The sequence below is a fragment of the Zingiber officinale genome, chromosome 2A (assembly GCF_018446385.1).
Source record: "Zingiber officinale cultivar Zhangliang chromosome 2A, Zo_v1.1, whole genome shotgun sequence".
Classification (NCBI taxonomy): Eukaryota; Viridiplantae; Streptophyta; class Magnoliopsida; order Zingiberales; family Zingiberaceae; genus Zingiber; species Zingiber officinale.
In genome coordinates, this window is record NC_055988.1 from 103,006,894 (window position 1) to 103,020,234 (window position 13,341).

Sequence of the window (13,341 nt, forward strand, 5' to 3'; positions counted from 1 at the left end):
CACCGTCGTTAAAGATCGAGAGCCGCACCGACCGGCTATAAACATCCACGCCGACGAGCACCGTCGTTAAAGATCGAGAGTCGTGCCGATCGGCTATAAACATCCGCGTCGACGAGCACCGTCGTTAAAGATCGAGAGCCGCGCCGATCGGCTATAAACATCCGCGCCGATGAGCTCATGATCGTTCACAAGTACCAGATTGATTAATGCCAGTCGGCCGTCGGTTTGCCAATACTTCGCGTGCACTGAATGCAAGCAGTATGGTTAAGCGCTAAGTGATTTTGAGGAAGCGAGTCAATTGATTAACCCGATCGGTCGTTTAGTAGGAAACCCGGGGAGCCCAACAGATTATACGAATGAGCAGCAACGCATTAAAAAGGGGCAATGAAAGGCAAACAAAAAATACAAGGCGCATAAGGGAGCCGAACGACATGTACAATAAAGTTTTTGCATCCGCCGAGCGGATGAAATACAAAAAGCACTTGAAAGAACTCATCTCACTCCGGGTCTTCAAAATTAAAAAAGGCGTCCGGGATGTCATCAATCATGGCCGCCAGGTCGGAGGCGGGAATATGCATTCCCTCGGGAAGGTGGCCACCCTTCTTCAGGTACGCCAGGGTGACCTTGACCGCTTCGGCGAATGTAGAAGAGACATTGTCGCCGAACTTCGCACCGAACCACTCCGAGTGGAGATATTCTTGGCGCGCCGCTGCTAAGCGACTCGGCTCTCCCTCCTTATACCTTTTAAGCACCGCCCGGGAGGCAATTAGGGAATCTTGGACTGCCTTCAAGTCCATCGCAGCTTTTGTGTGTTCGGCCGAACGGATCTCCCGCTCGGCATTCAGCTCGGCCTCTAGCTTTTTAGATTGCTGATCTAAGGCCCGGACTTCAACTTTCATTTTATCCAGATCAGCAATCGCCCGCCTCTTCCGGCCACTGGCGCGTTTCACGTCCCCGTCCCGCTTCTTCACCAAGTCTTCGAGTCGGGCCATCGGCAGCCTTCTTCTGCTCGGCCTCGAGAGTTTGTTTCTCCCGCCTACCGATGGACCCCCGATACTTGAGTTTTTCCAGAGATCCTCCACTGCCACCGGTCGGTGGCGATTTGCTCACCCAATGCTGTAAGGAAATAAAATCAGAGTCAAACAATAGCATGGCACATGAAGAAAGATGAATTCACCGTGGCTCCGCAGATATTGTTATCGCCGAGCCGCTACGCCATGAGGGCAACCTGAATCAAGGCCCTCAAAAGCTTGAGCGGACCAAGGTTATTTCGTGAATGGGGCTCGATGGCCGATCGACAGACAAGAATATTCCTCCGATGGGAATCGGAGGGTGGTCTTGATGGTCTGATGGCCGAGGGCGCTTTTGCTTGTTGCGAAGACTCCCTATGGTGGAAGTTTCGCCCAACCGACGTAAGCGGCGACGGAGCCGGGAGGCTATGCGGTAGGCGAGGCCGCTGGAGTCCCGATCTGTGATGACGCGGCAGCGGTTACGCCGATCGGCACTGTGGTGCTCCTCTTGTGGTGGCGGAAGGTCGAGTCCTTCACGCTCACGAACTTCCAGCTGGATCCTCGATTGAGGGACCCCACTGGGGCCGAGAAAAGGATCCGCCTCAACCTCCGCTTAAGCGGATGGGCAAGATCTGCTTCAGGCGGATTGCGCCTCCCTCTCCCGCATCTCGCTTGGGCGGGATGAGACCCCGCCGGCGAGCTCTTTTGGTGGCCGCCAATTTCCACGACCTTGATGAGGCGAGCCTTGGAGCGCCACATGACTTCAACTGCAATAGAAGAAATTAAAATCGGTTAGATAAAAAGGTGAAGGGAGTAAAGAGTCTCTTACCCATACGGTGGGAAGATTGGCCCAACGGAGATAACCCAAAATATACAACACCTTTGAGAAGCAACGGTCTATCTTGTACACCGACCGGACAACCGCCATGAAGATATGCCGGGTTGCTTAATTTGCCGAGCTCCTACCGAGTTTTGCCATTTGTTCGAAAGGCCGCCGAAGTCGGATGTAGAAAAATTCTTTCCAATGCTTGTTGGAGGTCCATATTATCAAAAAATTTAAAGCCTATTCTACTTTGGAAAATGAAAGTGCCCAACGGATTGTTTAGGGTAGAAAAAGAAGTGGAATATTTTGGGGTCAAGAGGGATACAGTTTAAAGAGGACGACCACCCCGCCCAGCAGCCTAAAGGCAAGTTGGCCGAGCGGGATGAGAAAATAGTTGCAAACCTCTAAAATAAAGGGATGGGTAGGAAATCTAAGGCCGCCCTGGAATTGGTCTAGAAAAAAACAAATGGTGCCGATCGGGGGGTCATGGGGCCGGTCAGTCGGGTTGGCTACAACTATTTCATAGTTATCGGGAATCCCATATGTCCGAACAAGGCGCCGAGCACCCTCCTCATCAAACCGACTCTCCATGGTCAGGTACCAAGGGCCGTGAACACCAACAGCGGGTTCGGAGGAGCTTGCCATCTCGAAGGAGCAAAAAGACAGCGAGAAATCGAAGGAATGGGAACAAAGGAGGCAGAACAAGTTGGGAAGGCCTTGTAAGGGAAGGGAGAAGCTTACTGAGGGAAGGTAGACAGAAAGGATCACCAAAGAGCCGAAGACCACCAAGAGGCGAGAGCAAGGACGGCCGGGAGGACGCTGCAGCAACGGGCGCCTTCGCCGGAGTCTACGCGATGAAACAGAAAATGCGGCGTAAAAGGCGAAGACGAGGGCTTTATACGAACGAGGCTGGTCAGCCTCGTCCGTCGGATGCAGGTCACGGAAGACGAAGTCATCATCTAGCCGTCCGTTTCAAAATGACCAGCGTCCCATCGTACGGATCATCACCGCCACGCGAGAAGAGCCACGTGGCGCTCTGTCGCCAGGCACAATTAATGCGCCCATACCGCGCATGCTTCGACTTAATGGAGAAGATTTGCGTGATTTTCGAGAAGATCTAGACAAGCAAACATCCATGTTGAGCGACAAGACAACCGGAATGAAGAGCCGAACGACTGAATTTGACAGAAGGGCCGAACGGCCCCAGGGATATTATAAGCTACGGAAAGGCGGCGACCGCCCGCTCGGACACATATAGTCCAGTCAGTCGGACTCACTGCCTCCTTCGACTAGACTTGAAGGGAAGGCAAGTGATCCGGCGGTAAGAATGGGGGACCCATTTCCTGAAGGGTCTCAGCTTGAGGACCGATGAAGGGCTGACTAAGCGGTTAATGGCCACGCCGAGCAGCTGAGTAAGTCCGAGCGGAGCTAGACATAACCCATCCAAGGGTTTGGGTTTCCGACGCCAAGGCAGGAGGATCGAAGGGCCGAGCGGGTCGTCCGTTCGGCCAAGATAAGGGCGAGGGTACAAAGGGGGCCGAGCGGCCTATGCGCTCGGCTCGGGATATGGGATATCAGCTAAAGCATGTCTGATGATTAGGCCGTACACAAGATCGCACGATGGAGGACCTTGCCGTCACATCATGGAAAGGTTGATACAGTAGCAGTATGGCCTCATGGACATCTTCCTGACATATCCATATCTTCTGACAGACCCATACCTGGGCATGGTCAAAGGCAGGTGGTTACTTTGATTGGTGCGCCCAGTCTTCTTCGGGAGGTCTATATAAGGCCTCCATTTCTTCACCGGAGGTATGAGAAATCTTGATCTGGAGACCACCTTCTTGTTATTCCTCGCCTGACTTGAGCGTCGGAGGGCCGTCGCCGGGACACCCCTCCCGGCTCGGTTTTGCTGCAGGTTCACCGGAGCCCTCGAGGACCCAGCAAGGAGCGCCACATCCCCAGCGTTCGTTGACCCTTAATTCGAACAGGATAACAAAATATCCCAACATGTGTGCTAAAAGTACATTTGTGAATAAGTTTTGCACAATGCAAACACTTATAAAAAAAAAGAGAAAAAATAAATAAAAGAATAATAAGGGATATAAAAAACAGTTGTCATGAGTGGAATCTAGCAAGTCACCCCTTTGAGACCGAGTTAGGTTACTGGGGAAATGACTGTTTAGCTTCTCTTGAGATTGAGCACACCTTTGAGACCTTGGGTTAGTTGAGAAATATGAACCAAGTGAATGGTGAGTAAGTGCCTATCACTGGTTACTTGTCGTTCACTGGGAACACTAGGAATTCAAATTTGATGACGACTTGACTAGGACATGGATTGAAACTTGAAGGGTGTTGAGTTACTTTTACACTGCGCACAAGATTCTTATGCTTGAACCATACTTTACTTGTTTCCATGATCATGCTTGTTAATGAAACTTTTTGATAGAGTTAGGAAAGTGCACTGGGTTTTATGAATGTGTTGTAGAACATATGAATTTAGACTGCAGCATTTTGCTTGAGGACAAGCAAAGGTTTAAGTCTGGGGGTGTGATGTGCGTAGATTATATACTCTTTTATGCATGTTTTTACGCACATTTACATATTTTGAGCATGCTTGATCTATGCATTTTTATACTTCCAGCTTTCCTTTTAGCATATTTACTCTTTTGGTTCGGAGATCTGCTTTTTGTGCATTTTCTGTACACAGGAGTCGATTTGGTGAAGAATCTACATCTTTGGGCATGCATTGGAGGAAACAAAGGAAGAACGGGCCGTGTTCCTCACACGACCATACACTGGTATGGAGCTCGGGCCGTGTTGGCACCAACAGAAGAGGAAGATGACATGGCGGTGTCGCACGACCGTGTCAAGATTTGAAACCAACCAGAAGCCTTACATAGCCGGTGGATCTACACGGTGTGAAATTTCGAGACCAAGCGTGCTTGGTCAGTGCACCACACGACCTGTAGCATTCCAGAGACTAAGCGGGTTGTGGTGTGCACCACACTACTGCAGTAGCATTTCAGAGAGAAGGGTTCTGCTGTGTGAGTCACTGCAGCCTTTGGCAGAGGGGAATGACATGGCCGTGTGAATCTCACTGGCCGTGTCATGCCGTGTGGCGCTCGATTCCCTCCTCTATTTAAACCCTTCTTCATGAATTGAAAGGGATCTCTCCCCTTTGGGAGAAAGCAAGATTTGGTGGTTTCCTCCCAATCTTGGGAGGATTGGCGATTCAAGGGAGATCTCACGATTTCGAAGGCGAGGATTGGATCCAAGACGAGGCTTCTTCGAGATAAGTTTTCTTTCCCCCTCTTCTTGATTTCTTGGATTGGGGACTTAAGAAATGCTTGTAATTTCTATTTCTTCGGGTTTTCTTCCTCGATTCATGGAGTAGATCTTGTATTCTAGGATTAAGGGAGTATTTGTATGATGGATTGATGTAATCTCTAATGGATTTGCCATTTTCTTGTTTCAATGACATTGACTTGCTTGTATCAATTAGATCTTGAATGATTAATGGTGATTTGTGCTTAATTCTCATTCTTGATTGATTGTTTGGATTTCTTGTGGACTTTGTAAAGATAAACTCTCACTCGATCATCCGAGGGATCCACGTGACAGGTGCAAGCCCGTGTAAGGACGTTTGAGAGATAATCTTGAAGAGGAAATGGGAATATTCAAGAGAGTAGGATGGATCTTGTGATTAGTTTCTTGTATCTTGATAGATTAATGAGTTGTGGGCTTCTATGTTGATATCCGAGGAAGGCATAGTAATAGGTGCGCTTCTGTGTAAGGACAATGTAGGTTCATGTCTAATTAATCCTACTTAGATACATTTCTCAGTCCTTAGCCGGTTGTCTATTGCAAGAGAGAACCGGCAACTTTCTACATGTTTGGCAATTGAGGGATAAGAATTGGTGAACCATTTACATTCAAGAAATCTTACAAAGAAACTGAAACACCTAGAATCTCCCTTTATCATAACCTAAAACACTAAACTCTTGTTTGTTGATTTTTAAGACTAGATTTGTTTACCTTTACTTTGCTTTTGAAACGATTGGATAGTTGTTTAGCTAATTCGCATTGAGACATTTCTAGTGCTTATTCCAGTCTCTGTGGATACGATAATCTTTTATATTACTTGCGACATTTCCGTACACTTGCGGAGCGTAACAACAGCTTCAACCTGAAAAGAATAATAACGGGGTGTGAGTCCAACACTTAGCGAATACCTAGTTGACATGCATAGTAAACTATAACAAATAGTCATAACTATGCGTACAGTCTCCTGATATAACATATAGAAAATGCAGAACAGAAAAATAAGGACTAACTGTACTAACCAGAACCTGGGTATAAGGGTATCAAGGTCGTCAAACCCAAAGTATCATAAAACCTGTATGCATGTGAAACAATGCATCCATTCAATATGCAGCATATAAAGTGCAACAACCACAAGCAATAAATGCAAATAATGCATATGATGCCAATAACATGTCCTGGTCACCCCTACTGCCAGTCAGCCATCTCACACACGATGGTGAGACCGAGTGGGTAGGGCTGTGACAATCGTGCACTATGTCGTCACTACTCCTGATGAGTAACCTAATGGACGGGATGCTGTCGAAGTACACCTATCCTCCTAACTCAAACATAGTGAGGGAGCGCAATGCTCTCATCTCCCGGTACACGATGACGGGGAGGGATCCCTGCCGGCTACCACGCTGCATCACACTACCCATGAGCGGACCAACGGAGCTTAACAGAGTAACCTGCTGCACACACCCTGCCTGAAATAAAACCATTAACACATGAGTGGTTGTGTGTGCAGATCCATGTAACTGGCGATGCGCTCAACAATAATGGAGCTGTCAACCACCCAGCATGCAATCATGCAAGATGGTGCATGTCACTAAGCCAGGAAATATCCTAATCCTATCCCTCTCCATACAATGTGTGCCAAGATATGAGGATCAAATAGTATGATCTAGGTACACATGTCAAGTAGGGTATCTAACCAGTCCAGTATATTATAGAGCATGACATGTCACTACCTCTATAACATAAAGGTAATAAACAGATAACAAACAATACATACTCGGAAGTAAATAGTGACATGTCAATGCAGATATAATCATAATTATTACTACTTGTTAAGATCTACTAAACATTTCAATAAGACGTATCAAAATAGATAGGTCAAGGTACCCACCTCAAATAGGAGGGTCTAATCCAGTTCAAATCCGACGTCAAGCTGGTCGTCTCGAATCAGAGTCCTGCGTCAAACAACATATAAATATTTTATTTAGCTAGATTCATAAAAATAGCTAAATAAAATCCCTAAAACTAATTTAGGGTAAAACCCTAATCCCAATCAATCCATTAGCTTAGAAATCCAAACCTAAATCCACTACACATAAACAACTAATTAAAACCTTTAATTTAAAACATGATCTACCACCTGTTCTAATACAATTAACCAACCATACTAACTATCTAATAATCCAAATTTATCCCTAATTCGATACATAAACCATACCTCAAGCTCAACCCAAACGTGTACTGCCTGAAGGAGATCCAGTCGAATCCAAGGTGCTGCTGGATCAAAGAGCAACCCACAACATAGAATCTTGTTGAAATCTTTCCTCACTGATATCAACCGAATCAAACAGGAGGTCACTAATCAAGCAACCACCTTCTAGTCTCTGCCCGACAGCCCAAGAACAACTCACTGATCAAAACAAAACCTCACTGGAATCAATCAGTGGAAATCATAGATCAAACAAACAACCTAACTCACCTTGCTATCACCTTCCCCGTGATCAAACCATCCAAACTTAACCAATATAGGTGTGCCGATCTGTCGTGAAAAGAGATCTTCCTGCCACAGTGTCGGATCAAGGCAGAATCAACAATTCCAGACACCAATCAACCCTATAAAGATCAGCTACCCAATCATAGACAGTGTTAGGGTACAGGCTAGAGAGGATCAAGTGAAAACAACTCAAGAACCTACCCTTGTCATCGACGCACGCTCCCGATCCCCGGCGATCTAGGGCATAGCGACTGCGCCTAGGGCACAGTAAGATGAGGGTTGGCGTTGGCCCTTCTTTCCGACGATCGGGGAGTGGCTCGAGCTCTAGGGCTCTGCGTCGACGCAAGGAGGATCGGGGCAGAGGCGAAGAGGAGCTTCGACGTCGCGGGAGCCAAAGGGGAAAAGGAAGAGAAAGGGTTGCAAAAACCCTCTACCTCAGCTTTAATTGTGAGAAAAATGAAACCGTCGGGGTTGCGGCGCTGGTTTTGGGAAGAAGAAGAAACGACGATTAGGAGGCGCGGATTCGGCGGGTCGGGAAAGAAAACGGGAAAGAGAATCAAAAGGAAAAGAAAAGAGAAAATAAATAAATAAAAATCAACTTTTCCTCTTTAAAATGGGGTAGCCTAAATAGGCTTCCCGGGCCCAATTTTATCCCCGCAACCTAAGCCATACGAGCTCCGAAAAATTCTCAAATTTTTTTTAAAAATTTCAGAAAATTTCCTTATTATTATTCGCCATTTTCGGTATTTTACAGATAGGATAACTGACCTCACATGACAGCAACAAATCGAGCTCACCCTCTACGATGTCGTCCATCCATTCTTCCCCAAACCCACTATAACACATAAAAAGGATAAGAGGAGGAAGGGTAAATCAATAAAATATTAAATTAGGAGGTTACATTATTAAAATATTAAATTATATTTTATTTCCTACCATCTTATTTATTTGATTATCAAAGTTATACAAATATCGAGTAATTATATAACTATGATTGTATAATAAATTGAACCAAATGTATCTTAAGAGGATAAATAAATGATGATCCGGTAGTAAGGAAGGGGGACCCCCCCTTTAAGCAGAGTCAACGCCACGTGGAGGTTGAAAGGTAAAATGTCAACCAGGGGTTTGTCCGATCGGATAAAGATTGGGGTGACCGGCCGAACATTCCGAACGGAAGCAAAGACACCCCGACGGGGAGTCGGGGTTCCGACGCTCATGTTGAACCAGGTTGTATGGCGGAGCGGGTAGCTCGCTCGGCCGAAGGCATAAAGTAGTAATACTGCGAACAGTCTCCACAGAGCACACAACCGGGAATCTCCCGAGCGAACTAGCACATACGACCGGCCAAACGTGAGGGGGCTGCCGACCGGCCGGACGCTCGGAATGGGGTAAGAAGAGACAAAAGGACAAGGGAACATCTTCTGATAGCGGGTATGTTCAACGACCAGGCCATACGCAGGATCTTACGACAAAGGGTTCCGCTGTCCCATCAGAGATGTGCTCGGACTGTAGCAGTATGGTGTTAGGTAAGCTCTTCTAACAAGCCCATACTGAGGTATGGTTAGAGGACACGTATTCGCCTCGGTATGTGTGTGTGAGCCTCTTCACAGCTCTATATAAGGAGCCTCACACTTCGCCGGAGGTACGCGATCTCGCATATTCAGAGCCACTTTCTCGACTTCCTCTTGCCTGACTTGAGCGTCGGAGGGTCGTCGCCGGGAACCCCTTCCCGGCCCGACTTCCTTGCAGGTTCATCGGAGATCCGCACGACCGGTCGGAGATCTACGTCAGAAATTCGGAGAGCGCCACGTGCCCAGCGTCCGTTGATTCAGCGTTCGAACAGGATCAATTTGGCGCCGTCTGTGGGAATGCACCTGCATCCGAGCGGAAGCAATGGACGAAGCTGGACGACCGCACTCGGTGATGCTCTCCACAGAGGAGCTCGACGCTCTGATCGAAACAAGAGCAGCTAAGCTCGTGGAACAATAAAGGCAGAAGTTGCAAGCCGAGCGGATTGAGCAGCAAGCGACATCAGCATCAGGGGCCCAAGCGGAAGCACCGCATGCCACGGTTCCATTTCATCGGGCCCTATTCCGCACGCCTCCTGAAGCTGCAACAGTTAATCGTGATCGAGGATCTTCATCAGATGAAGTGCCAATACGAGACAACAGAAAAGACAAGGCCCCCCGAGCGGACGCTTCTCCCGAGCGGATCAATCGACAGTTTTCAGAGGCCATCCTGCGGGGCCCTCTGCCAAAGCACTATGTGCCCCCGGCGATCGGTGAATACAATGGAACTACCGACCCAGACGATCATCTGGGTAAGTTCGATAACACAGCTACCCTACATCAATACACAAATGGAGTAAAGTGCCGGGTGTTCCTTACCACCCTCTCGGGATCAGCGCAACGTTGGTTCCGGAGGCTGCCGGACGGCTCCATCACAAATTTCAAGGAGTTCCGCACGGCCTTCCTCCACCATTTCTCAAGCAGTAGGTGTTATCAGAAGACAAGTGTCAGTTTATTTGCAATCAAGCAAGAGCCCAGGGAGCCGCTCAGAGCTTATATCCAACGATTCAACCGAGTGGCCATGGATATTCCGACTGCCACCTTAGAGACAATGATGAATGCGTTCACGCAGGGCCTCGTGGACGGTTGTTGGGTTCGTCGGGCCGCGAAAACCGCTTTTTCGCGTCGCGGAAACCCCGAGTCACCCAAAGCCATGGATCTCGTGCAAAGATTCGTAAACAAAACTTTTCAAAAAAACCTTTTCTTGTATGAGTTTGTAAAAACTTTAGATCTACACTAAAGTTAAGATCATTACCCTTGATGCGCGCCCCACGCGAATCCCGCTCGTCCAAATGTTGCCGGATCTCAAGACCGTCAAGCGCACGGTCCTCTAGAAGTATCCACACGGACACACTAGATGGAGGTGACCAAAAACCAAGGTGTGCTAGCACCTATGTGGTTCGGCCAAGGAAGGAGGAGAGGGAGAGAGCAAGAAGAACTCTAGGAAGAAGAAGAAGGAATGAATGATGGAATCAATTTTCAAAAATGAAAATTGTTCTCCACATTCAAGTGGCCGGCCACCTTCAAGGAGGTGTAACCCCCACATTAATTCCAATTAATGTGGAGACCATTAAGAGTTGTAACCCCCATGAGGTGGCACTCTAGGATGATGTGGATCAACACTATTGGTCCACATCTTGCCACCTCACTAAATGACATGGCAACAAGTGTAACCTCCTCATTTAATGTGGGTCGGCCACATTAAATGCTATGGAGGCTTGTAACCTCCATGAGGTGGCACACATTGATGATGTGGAGCAATTCTATTGGTTCACATCTTGCCAACTCACTAGTGATGTGGCAAAAAGTCAAGTCAAACATGACTTTTTCTCTTCCTCTCAAATCAAGTCAAACTTGATCAAATCTCTCTCATGGTTGATCTAATCCAACCATATGATTCAAGCCAACTTAATATAATGAATCTAATTCATTAAATTAAGTTGATTTAATGAGTCATAATCTAAATTAGACTCATTGAATACATGAATCAACTTGAGTCCAACTCAATTAGCCCAATTTGGATTACTCTTAATCCAATATGATTCATCAAATGAATCTAATCCTCTTAGTTCATCATATGAACCAAATCTCCATCTAATTGTCCTTAGTGTGTGACCCTATAGGTTCTTGTAACGTTGGCAATGCCCTAAACCCATTTAGGAGCATAAGTAATGAGCGGTATCTAGCAACACATCATTACTACCCAAGTTACAAGAATGTCGAGATCCGACATCACCTTGTGACTACTAATTGTGACTCCTCACAATATATGTCATTGTCCTTCTATCCTAGACATGTAGATTGATCAATATGAGGCATAGACCGTGTCATCCTCTAATCAATCTAAATCTCGAACTCCAAGTAGACTCACTCGATCAAATAAGCTCAACATCTAATGTTGACTCATTTGGGCATGGCCATGCACTTCGTGGTCTAACTCTATCAAGAATATTGATGTCGCTCCCGTCATATGGGAGGGATAGATCCCATCTACATCACTCACATCCCTCTGCATAATTTGTTACATACCCAGTAATCGCCTTTATAGTCCACCCTGTTACGGGTGACGTTTGACGAAACCAAAGTACATAACTCCTTATGTAGGGATCCATGGTGACTTCAGGTCTAAGGACTAATAGTCATACTAATAGCCACATGAGAAAGTATATGACACTCATATAACGATCCATGATACTTTCTCATGGCGGGTCATTCAGTATACATTCTCCAATGTATACCCATGTGTCAGCTTGATATCTCTATATCCATGACTTGTGAGATCAAGTCATCGAACTGACCTACATGCTAGTCTTATTGCATTAACATTGTCCCTGAATGTTAATACTCGACTAGGAATGATTTAGAGTAGTGTTCCCTATATCATCTCACTATCGATTCAACTAATCGATTGATATAGGTATGAACCTTCTACTCAAGGACGCTATTATACTTAGTCTATTTGACACTAATACAAATAAGTATAATAACCAAACAAATGCCTTTGTTAATATACAAGAATATGATATACATGAGTCCATACAATCATCAAATGATTGGCTCTAGGGCTCTAACTAACAATCTCCCACTAGCACTAGTGCCAATCAGTATAGGCTCTAAGGCCTAATGACCTAATGTGACCATCATGCTTCCTCTGTGCCAAAGCGTTGGTCAAGGGATCTGCGATATTAGCTTCTATAGATACTCTGCAAATCTTCACATCTCCTCTATCGATAATCTCTCGAATAAGATGGAAACGTTGTAGAATTGCTGTGAACTCTGCCAGCTCATAGCACTACCATTCAAGTAGAATACGAACCCTGACTGCGATCTATAGTCATCCTGGTCGGTCTGGAGGCTAGCATCACTGTAACCCTTTACAGCTAGCTTATCATTGCCTCCATATATCAAGAAATATTCTTTAGTCCTTCTTAAGTACTTAAGAATATTCTTGACCGCTATCCAGTGACTTTCACCTGGATCTGACTGGTATCTGCTCGTCATGCTCAAAGCATACGAGACATCAGGTCGAGTACATAGCATGGCGTACATGATCGATCCTATAGCTGAGACATAAGGGATCTGATCCATGCGGTCTCTCTCCTCTCCAGAAGAGGGACCTTGAGTCTTCAAAAGACTCATGCCATGAGACATCGGCAGAAATCCCTTCTTGGAGTTCTGCATGGCAAACCGTAGGAGTACCTGGTCAATGTATGTACTCTGACTTAGGCCAAGCAATCTCTTAGATCTATCTCTATAGATCTGTATCCCAAGAATGTGGGATGCCTCACCTAAGTCCTTCATTGAGAAGCAACTCCCTAGCCAGGTCTTGACAGACTGAAGCATAGGGATGTCCTTCCCAATGAGTAGTATGTCATCCACATACAATATGAGGAAGACAACTATGTTTTCTACAACCTTCTTGTAGACACAAGGCTCATCTTCGTTCTTGATGAAACCAAACTGTTTGATCGCATCATCGAATCGAAGATTCCAGCTCCGAGAATGGCCTCTAGCCATTTCTCGAATCGGCACGACTTCAAGAGGGGTGGTGGGCTCAAACCGTTGGTAAAAGTGCAAGAGTGGTTGAAAACCACTCTTAAAAGTAAAAAAGACCGCCCC